Raw genomic sequence first — 11013 nt, 5'->3', positions numbered from 1 at the left:
CTGGAAAAGGCAAAGGCCAAAGAACTCGCCACTAAACTGGGTTAAATGTACTGCTGAGTTTTCTGTATATAAATATAATTATAAAACTTAAAAAAAAAAAAAAAAGAATGTGCCAGGGGTAGAAGACAGATTACAAGCTGATGGCAGTTTTCCTTTGATTGTCATACAGCTTAGAAGGTGCAGACATGATATTTCTTCTGTTTCCTTTCCCTATTGTCTCAAAAATCCAGAAAGATCAGAAACTGCCTCAGCTTCTACCAAAGGAGCCCTGTGGTTTGTAATCACTTCCAGGTACTTTAAGGTGCGATTCTGCAGTCCACCTAAACAAAATGGCCAGATGTCTGTGGTATGTTTGTAGATTTTTGAGCCCATTTCAGCCTTGAAAAATCCAAGTCTCCAGAGGCCCTGTCTGGGAATATTTTTCAATGAATCTAGTCTCAATAAATATGCTAATGAGTGTTTCATCTCCTGTGATCTACTTGTTAATCATGCAGGCATCAGGTGCTGGTTCAGTAGGTCTGGGGTGGAGGTGGCATTGTTCATTTGGAATAAGTGCTTGTGTCAATGATGCAGCTGGTCAGCGGCTAACCTGGAGTTTGAGGCTCTGCAGGTTTCTTGCTGTTGCTGTTACTGTTCCTCAAACACAAGAGACATTGAGTCTGGCTTCAATAGGGCCGTGGGAATAGACATTTTTCCCTTTAAAAAGAGTTCCAAGATGGTACTGGAAGCTGGAGAGATGGGTCAATGGATAAGAACACTTTCTGTTTTTACAGAGGACCCAATTTGGTTCTCAGTACCCATAGTCTTGGCTCACATTTGGCTATGACTCTAGCCTTGGGAGTTCTAACATCTGGCTTCTAAGGGTGTGTGTGTGTGTGTGCACATTTTAAAGATTGACACAATAAGTTTTTTTTTTTTTTAAAGAAAAAGAATCCTAGAGGGAGGGAAGGACAGGGAGAGAGAGAGAGAGAGAGAGAGAGAGAGAGAGAGAGAGAGAGAGAGAGATATTGATTGATTTCCAGGCATGTTTCCTGCCCTAATGGATTTTGAAAAGGATGGTCTATTGAAGAATAAGTTGAGGCTTGAAAAGAACCTAAAGTCTTCTCCAACAATTATCAGAATTACAAATGATGACAGAAATTCTTTTTTCTTTCCTTCTTTCCTTTTCTTCTTCTTCTTCTTCTTTTTTTTTTTACCATTTTACCATTTTCTTTCACTTAGATTGACTGTACCCTCTTAGTAAGTGCACATGGTGGAAGCTTCTGGAATATTATGTAGACTACCACTAATAAGAAGACCCACAGAACAAAGACAAAAATCTCATTTCCATGTCATTGGTGCCATTGATTATGGGGCTTAGAACTTCTAGAGCCCATTAATCTCTTTCTGCTTTCTGCTGTAGCTTTTTCTGCCTTTCTATGCATTTTATCTTCCCACAGGCTCGATCAACACTTTTTTTTCCCCTGACACCTCACAGTTGACATGGTTGGCCTATGTCACAGTGTCAAATAGATCTGTGGTACTGAGTACAACTTTCTGCTTTTCTATGTCACACTGGTTCATGTGCAGATCATGTATGTCATTTTTTTTCATCGATAGACATGGGACTACTCTTAAGCGAACACATCAGTTAGGTTCCTCTCAGCATCAGAGAATCCTCAGTGGCTACTAGCAGGGTTGCTGGATGTGACCCCTGTGAGCACAGGGAATGTGGATCATGTGTGTCTCCGCTGGGTCTGACTCTAAGGCATTTGCAGCAGTTGTAAAGTTGAGATGCTAAGCTCCGGCAGTAAGGAGACAGATGTTGGTCAGAGAAAAGACAATGGGAAAAGAAAAAAGTCCCGAGGATGTCAGTTTCTGGGCAAAACAGTCGAGACACTGAAGGTAAATAAGATCCTTTTAGTACTTTTAGAAGAAAATGACAGAAAATTATACCAAATTAGACAAATGAGGTTTAACGGCCTAGGAGAGAGGCTGCGGGGGTGAGCAGTGAAATAACTGAGCCGAGAAACCACTACTGAAAAGCTTGTGTTTGCTTTTGTCTTTTCCAGTGTGTTATCTATCTCTCTTGAAGACTGCTATCTTCCCTGTGACAGACAATGCTGCGAACTCTTAACTCATTTAAGTTTTCCCTCCCTAAACGCTGCTTCTTGCTTGCTTGTGGTGTGCAAAATCCTGAGAGAAGCCTCTCGTTGGTGTGCAAGAGAGGCAGGATGTGACAGCTGATCTTGCATGTCAGATTCACGGGATCAGACATCCACTAAGAGATGTGTGCCTCCAGGCAGGTTATGAGGGGCTTTTCAGGAAGGATTAACTGAAGCGGGTGGGTCCTTCTGCAGAGGGAAAGGCACCTTCTAGCAGAGGCCATCAGGTAAAGAGGTCTGAGAGAAAGTCCTGCTGCCCAGCTGCCCAGCTGCCTGCTTTTGCCTTTTGCTGGTGAGGGCATCTATCCTGCTGCTGCTGCTGCGGCTGTCGTTTGCCAACATCAGAACCCAACTCCTTTGTCCTATCACTGTGGAAAGACTAGCAGGAACCTTGCAGATCTCAGCACCGGATTGGGACTGCCACACATCCAGTCCCCTGGACAGAGCACCTGCCAACTGCTCAGCCTCTCCAGCATACAGAGAGACAGCTGTTGTTGTCCCCCACCCCAGCTCCTATTGTCTCAGGCAAACTAGATCCTTCTTTGTGGTGAATAATGGTCCTCTCAGTTCTGTTCCTCTGGAGCAGTGCTTCTCAACCTTCCTTCTGCTGGGACACTTTAATGCAGTTCCTTACTTGATGCTAACTGACCCCCAACCATAAAATTGTTTTTTTTGTTGTTGTTACTTCATCACTGTAATTATGCTACCATTATGAATCACGATGTAAATATATTTTGGAGATAGAGGTTTGCCAAAGGGGTCGTGACCCACTGGCTGAGAATTGCAGCTCTAGAGAACCCTGATTAGTACACAGGATGAGATAGAGAAGTGACCATTTCTCCAGAGGAGGGAGAGGGGAGTTAGGGTGAGAAAACCTTCCTGGGCTAGACCCGACTAGGAGGGAAGGAGGGAAGCCATGCAGGACATAGCTCAGTTGCCATTCGGCGTGAACCGGAATGATGGCTGGCAGCGGCAGGAGTTAACTTCGTATTCAACAGGAACGCCATTCTCTTTGGGGCTGTGGCTCCACTAAAGGCTTTACCCTAACGCGGTTATGAGGGCAGCTGGATTACAGCAATCGTTGCTTATTTATTCACTGTAGTGACAGTTACATTTCACAGAGCAGCTGCTGGAGCCAAAAATGTTCAGCAAGGGCAAAATGTGATAAAAGCCCAATGCAGTTTGCTCGCACATTATTAAGTTTTAATTTCTGGTTCAGGAATAAATTTTGTTTTCTGTAACTATTTTCAACTTGTTTCTATAGTTGAAAAAGAAATGAAGTATTCCCAACCCACCAATTAAACTGGTTAAAAAACCCGCTTGGATTTAAGACCCGAGTTAAACTCCGAGTTGAAACACAGGCGAAGTAGAGTTTATTTGGGGGTGAGGGGAGGGTGTGAGGGCTCCGGAATGAATTTACAAGGGGGTTTGAAGACATTTGCATGCTAGCTTCTCTCTACCATGATTTCCTTTCCAGTGAAATGAGAAAATTGACACCTTCGCGTGTGGATCAAGTGACTGAAGGAAGCACCGGGCTTGACATGTAGGGCACCGAATGTTAATTGTTTCCTAATTGTTGATACACTGTTTTATGTTAGATGAGTCATTAGTCAACAGCTGCTTATAGACAGCCAGTAGGGCTTATTTAAGGCTTCATTGTAATCACAGCATCAGGGATAAGGAGGACCCCTGATGACTTCCAGGTAGCCTGAGGGGCCAAGGGTCAGGAATGGGGGCTGTTGCTTTCCTCAGCTCCATATGGGTTGTTTCTCCATCTCTGCTGCCTTCCCTGCTGTGTGGGTTTCTTTTCCTGTCCCTGTTTGCACGTCCAGTTCTCATGACTTTGACTGCACCAGGGCCAAGCCCATGGCTTTTGGTTACAGAGCCCATTAGTGTGGTACACGACATGTGTTTTGCCCTGCATTTTGTTACTCGGGGGCTCACTGGCTACCCTGAGACATCCACTGAGACGTGATTAATGTAAGGGGGAATGACATCAAGCCACTTAGGCCTGCTCCCTCAGCAGGGACTGAGATCATGTCTGCTTCAGATGCGACACAGGAACGATGAAACACGAAGACCCTTTGATAATCAATCCTGGGGAAAGGATGTCTCCCCAGTTTTGCACCCAGAGCATTGACGGTGTCAGGAGTGTTTAAGAGGCTGCCAAGCTAGCCTCTTGACACGAACAACCTAGGGGATGATACCAAAGAGGAGCCACTCTGGAGACCATGTTGTGTCTCTGCTCAGTTTCCTCCAGGACTGACTTTATAGGTTGCTGCAGTTCTATGACAAAAAGCATCTTGTTAGATCTAAGGTATTAGGAATATAGTAGGTGTTCAATAAACATTACTGCCTCTGCTTTACTCTCTCTCCCTGCTGTGATTTGACTGCCATGGAAACACATCCTTAAGAGGGAAGCTATTTAAATGATCTCCTATTTTGTTTCACTGGAGAATAAATGGAATTATCTGCAGGCAACTGATAATGACGTCTACGCAGCCAGGTTACCGGATGTTTCCTGTGTCTGGGGGTAGAAGGAGAATCAGAGTCACTTAACACTTTCTGTTGACTTCTTGAGATAAACGTGGGTGTGATTTCGCAGATACCACTCGTGTACTGGGTTTATGAGAACGGCATGTTTCAGGATGCTTTGCTAGTTTGCAGGTCTCTCTGAAAGGTGGTGGTGGTGGTGGTGGTGGGAAGGGGCTCAGATGCACTCACGCATTGCTTGAGCTGCTGCCTGACCTTATTCAATATTTAGACAGGGTACCCGGTTACTCTCCCCACCTAGTCCCAAACTGCATCCATTCTGCTCCAGCTGTAGCCCTTGCGATCTTCTCCTGCAGCTCTGCTGACCTCTGCTCTCTCTCCTCCGTCTCTCTCCTCGAGGCTGTGTCCATCAGCAGGGCTCTTGCCTCGCTGCATCTTTAACCTCCGCTGCAATCATTTCTCTTCCTCAGTCCGCAAAGAAGTTACACTTTGCCTTCTCTCAGAAAAAAGCCTTCTCAGAACCCACTTTCCAAGCTGACCTCGAATCTATTTCCTTCCTTTCCAAACTTTGAAAAAGGATGGTCTCGGTTGATTTTCACAGCTTTCCTGACCTCATCCACTCTTGACCCAGCTCATCTGGATCTGGGTACAGAGTTCAATTTTTTGAAGCTCTCAGTAGCTGTGTGTAGGCTTATCACACAGTGCGTCGGTTAACTCACAGCGTGCCTTGGCTAATTTGAGGTGCCTGGGCTAATTCACACAGCACTTTGGTGGACTCACATAGTGTCGAGGCTAGCTCACCAAGTGCCTAGGCTAACTCACACAGCACCTAGGCTAACTCACACAGTGCCTGGACTAATTTACAGCATCTAGGCTAATTCACACAGCACCTAGGCTAACTCACACATTGTCTAGGATAATTCACATAAGGCCTACAATACCTCAATGCCTGATGCTTCCTCAGATTTCTGTGGTAAAGATCCTATTGCATGTTTCCCTACCTCTAAGGAGACCCGCTTTCTCCTCCTCTTTCTATTTTATTTATTTATTTATTTATTTATTTATTTATTTATTTATTTATTTATTTATTTTGTTTTTCGAGACAGGGTTTCTCTGTGGCTTTGGAGCCTGTCCTGGAACTAGCTCTGTAGACCAGGCTGGTCTCGAACTCATAGAGATCTGCCTGCCTCTGTCTCCCGAGTGCTGGGATTAAAGGCGTGCGCCACCACCGTCCGGCCTCTTTCTATTTTATGCATTGGTTCCTATTTGATTCTTTTTATCCACTGGAATACATAAGGTCATTTTTACACTAGTATTGGACGGACTTAGAGCAAACTTCCTTCTCTAGAACTTGACAGATGGTGTGAGCTTGCTTTCTAATTATGTCTTGTTTAGAATTTATGTTGCTGAGAGGCAAGGCCTGCATCCAGCACGTCCGCCACTGTCACCTGGCATGATTGCTGTTTTCTTGTCTGACTACACACTCTGAAGAGGTCTTTGTCTCCTTTCTTCATAGATCCGCTTCTAATCAGATTCAGGGATGCTTCTTCTCTAAAACTTCTCTTCAGTCTGTCAGTTTGTTTCCATCCCGCTGCTCACCTGAAGTGGCTCCTCATGACTCTGCAGGACCAGGGTGATGGTTACAAATTGATACCACTGCTTCCATCTCATCTAGAGAACGGGAGAACACCTGTCCTTCCCCCAACACAGTTGGGCTCACCTGCCCTTGCCTATGAACTTCTGCTTCTGCTCATTGTCACTCGATCACTTCTGTGATCCTTGCTTTCTGATGCTACCTGGATACAGAGCTCCATTCTTCTCCCCATCACTGTCCTTCTTGTTAACACGAAGCAAGCAGGAGATGCTTGGGCTGCCTTTAGGCTACCACAGAAGAGTCATACTTCTCTGGGAAGTGCTGTACTGCTCCCTCTAAAATCCTAAGGGACACTTAGATTGGGGAGGTGAGACTATTAAAAACAAAGCATATTAATACTTGTAGAAACTAGTAAGGAAAAAGAACCCCCAAAGACCAAAAGCAGAGTGTGAACGATATAGTGCACATTTTATCTAACAAACAATGAATGTGCCCTGGCTTCAGTAGATAGTGTACCTACTGAGTACTGGACTCCGCAGCCAAACAACTTAGCTCTGAGAAGCAGCTGTGTCCCTTACTAGCCCTCTGACTGTGAGCAAGTTGCTTTATCTCTTTGTGCCTCAGCTTCTTAATATATTAAACAAGATGATGGCCCTTTTTTTGTGACTTGAATGTCTCATGAACTCATGGTGAACTGTGAGACCTTTAAGGGGTGGAATCAGTGCCATTGAAGAGGGCACTTGCCCTCCTCTTGCTTTCTGGCCTTCTGACATGAAATGATACAGCAGTGAGGTATTGGGCATGTTCCAACCCTTCAGTTGGACTTCCTAGCCTCTAGATCCATGAAGAAATACATTTTGGTTCTTTATAAATGATGCTGTTCTGGTATTATAGCAACACAAGACCTATCCATATTTATGAATATTGCTCATGCATAGGAAGGCTTGGAAAGAGTCTGGAATATGGTAAGCCTTCATTACTAGATATGAGCCACTGCTGTTACTCAACAAATATTCATGGTCTGGTACAAGTGGGCAGGGTGCTGTATAGCTGGTAAGTGAGGTATAAGGGGAAGAAGGAGGAAGGAGAAAGACACAGCTGGGAAAAAGAAATCTAGGATGAATCATTTTTCTGAGGTAAACAATTCCTGAAATAATACCATGAAATGAAAACAGTGAGAGAAGCCAGATTAGCCACTCACATGGTCAAGTTTATGTGAAATGGTCATTAGGTATTATTTTTATTATTTCTCTTCTCAAAATGTGGAGTCCCCAAATGTGTGTTATTTTTAATAACTTTAAGAGCCTAGACGAGCAGATTTTAAGATCAGAAAAAGGATTCGGTGATGCTAATCGTTTTGGGGTCTAGATTGCTTTTCCAAGCTATTTCTAAAGGAAACTGCTAGAATCAGGAAATGTGGCCCCTATGACAGTGGACCACTCCACCTGCTTTCTGTCAGCAAGACAAGAACACAAGCAGGTACTAATGCTTCTCCATGGTCAGGTTTTGGGTCTGAGTTTAGAGCATTGCCCTTGAAACCAGGTGTTGAAGAATTTTTGTCTAGCATCAATGCCAGATCTGGGAAGTTTTTTATTATTAATAATGACATCTACCACTTACAGCACTCACACGTCTGATATCATGTTATGTAGTTCATATGTATTAACTACGGTAGGTGGGCTTCATGAATGTATAGTAAAGTTTTAGAAAGAGAGCGGGGCCTCTGAGTCAACATGGACTTGCCCTTTCCTTTGACAAAGCAGCAGGCAAAAGCTGTGGAGACTGGGCAGCTTGCCTAGGATCTCAGGGCAGCGAATTGTCACCTGTGCTCCGGTAGCCTGATAAGGCTGGCAGGAATCCAAGTGGACATGATGAAATTACTCAAGCCTTTCAATCTTCTTTAGTTATTGAGAAAAACAAGTAATCGCTATGCCTGTGCCTCCCCCGGCCATTGAACAGCTTTGTACCTGAAAAACATTAGACAAAAGAGAACGTATATCTTCTCAAACAAAAACACATGCGCCTTTGTGTTTCATGAGCTCATGCTACTGAGGTTTTTGGGGAAAACCATGACTACCACAGTGAACAGAATTACCCCTTCTCCTCTATTTTACTGCCATTTATGAGGCATTTATAATGCCCTAAGAACTTAGGTCCAATAGTCTCTTGCCTGTGTGTGTAGAAGAAAGGAGTTCACTGGAAACTCCTAGCTCTTGTAAAAACAACAACAACAGCAAAACTCCTGCATTTACGATACTCTGTGAGCCTGTGCCCTTGCTTTCCACTCAGGCGCAAGAAAGAAAAGCCACATGACTTGGGGTTCGGGGTGATCTTTGGCTAAGGGGTCCAGCCAACATCCTGAGTGCCGGCTCCCCTTACCTCTCTCTCTGCTTGTTGAAAGATCCAGATGCTCTGGGCTCAGGCTAGCTCTCTGCCTAGCTAGCATCTGATTTGAAACACTATGCTGAGCCATCTGCTACATTTGGGGAATTCAGGGTGGGGTGAGTAAATGCATTTTACAAATGTGTCCAAATGGGGCAATCAAGGGAAGGATAATAAGGCGGGAATGCCTGGTTGGAGCCGAGCACTCTGCTCGGCGGCTACTCACTGGCTTCTCAGGATATTTGTGTTCTCTGCCTTACAGCAGGCTTGTCTTACTATTTTTTTTTCTTGGCAGTAAGATATCTGCTAAATGCTCTTATGCTTTCACAAAAGTGAATGTTTTAATGGCAAAGCGAGGATTCTGAAGTTCAAAAGCAGCCCATGATGAATTGAAAAGTTACTATTCTTGAAAGACGCCACTTGAGCCCCTCAGCGTCCTTTGTAGCTTGCACATCTGGAGGAGCCATGATTCTTGTTTCTCTCCTCACGATGGGCCCATTTCGAGCCAAGCTGGATGAGTGCCTTTCCAGCTCAGTGCAGGGGTTTTGGTGTGTTGTCTATAGGTTTATTGAACATCTGTAAATCCCCAACTTGGGTATGCTTCCAGCTACAGCTTTAATCTTTCTGAGAAGCTGTACTTTCAGTTTGGAGCACGGAGGGCTGGGAGGTATTGGTCTCACTGCTGCAAGAGGAGGGCTGAGTGATGACCTGGGTTTTCCATGCAATCTGGAACAGGGCGATGATAGGAGACAGCTGGTAACTTCTTCAGCACAGTGCGCTCGCCCCCGACACACAGGAGAAGTGAAATGCTTGAGAAACATGATTTCAAATTATGACTGACAGACTATAGAGGGTTTCAGGAGGTGGGCAGATTTACATAAACTCACCAAATATTTATTCTTTCTGAGAGGTGAGTCTAGGAATAGAGATGCATCTGTGGGGGTGGCACAGACACTTGGTGAAGATGTATCCTATAGGTGAGTCAGGATGTCAGGCCTATTGCGGTCTGTATACCAAGTCTTGGTTTGAGTGTCTGTGGAGGCTGGATCGCGGTGAGACAGAGTGTTTGGTCTTCCTGTGGAGTTTCTAGGGTTCTGAGTCATGCATCCTCCAGCCTCTCCACAGAGCATACTACTACATACAGACCACGACTATAACTGAAAAGCCCTCCTCCCCTCCTTTCCTAGAACCTTCTGGAGCCTGTACTGTGCAAAACTGCTAGCTTCATCCAGATTTGTGAGTATGACTTCTGTCTCTCAGGAGGGAGTCATTGCTGAGACTTCCCCCGCTTTCCCACAGACATGTGAAATACTCTCACCCGTTCTTACGTTCTTACACAATCTGGGATGTGCAAATCTTCTTTTCTAATCTTTAAAGACACAGATACTGAATTTAGAACTTTCAAATTCCCAAACTTGAATTTAGTAGGAAAGCATTGCTTCTACTGTCTCAAAACCAAGCCAAACCGGCACGGTATTGATACAAAACCAGACATGTTGACCAATGGAATGGAACTAAATACCAAGAAGTTAGTCCACACACCTATGGACACCTGACTTTTGATAAAGAAGGCAGAAAATACATGCTGAAAAAAAAGATAGTATCTTTAACAAATGGTTCTGGAGAAACTGGATGTAGAAAAATCCAAATAAAACTATACTTATCACCTGGCACAAAAGTCAGCTCCCAATGGATCAAAGACTCCAACATAAGACTAGATGCACTGAACTCGACAGAAGAGAAACTGGAGGACAGCCTTGAATCAATTGGCACAGGGAAGTCTTCCTGAACTGAACACTGATAACACAGGCACAAAGAATAACAACTAATAAATGGGATCTCATGAAACTGAAAACCTCCATGGCATGGCAAAGGACACGGTCATTTGAACAAAGCAGCAGCCAACACAATGGCAAAATATATATTTTTTGAACTACACATCCAGTAGAGGGCTAATATCTAAAATATATTTTAAAAGCTAAAAACAAAAACAAAACCCCAAAACAAAACCAAACATCGAGAAAACAGATAACCCAATTAAAAATGGGTTACAGATCTAAACAGAATTTTCCAAAAAAGAAACACAAAGAGCTGAGAAACACTTAAAGAATTCTTAACATATTTAGCCATCACGGAAATGCAAATCAAAGCTACTTTGGGATTTTATCTTATACCTCCTAGAATAGCTAAGCACAATAAAATAAATGATAACCTGTGTTGGTAAGGACATGGGTAAGGAGAATGTTCATCGATTCCTGGTGGGAGTGCAAACTTTTACGCTCACTTTGAAAATCAGTGTGGTGGTTCCTCATGAAGCTGGGAAGAGATCCTCTTCCAGATCTAGCTATACTACTTTTGGGCATATGCCCAATGGTTATCTGTCTTTTTTTTTTTTTTTTT

This window comes from Microtus ochrogaster, chromosome 21 (assembly GCF_000317375.1).
Source record: "Microtus ochrogaster isolate Prairie Vole_2 chromosome 21, MicOch1.0, whole genome shotgun sequence".
Classification (NCBI taxonomy): Eukaryota; Metazoa; Chordata; class Mammalia; order Rodentia; family Cricetidae; genus Microtus; species Microtus ochrogaster.
Note: the sequence above shows the minus strand (reverse complement) of the source record.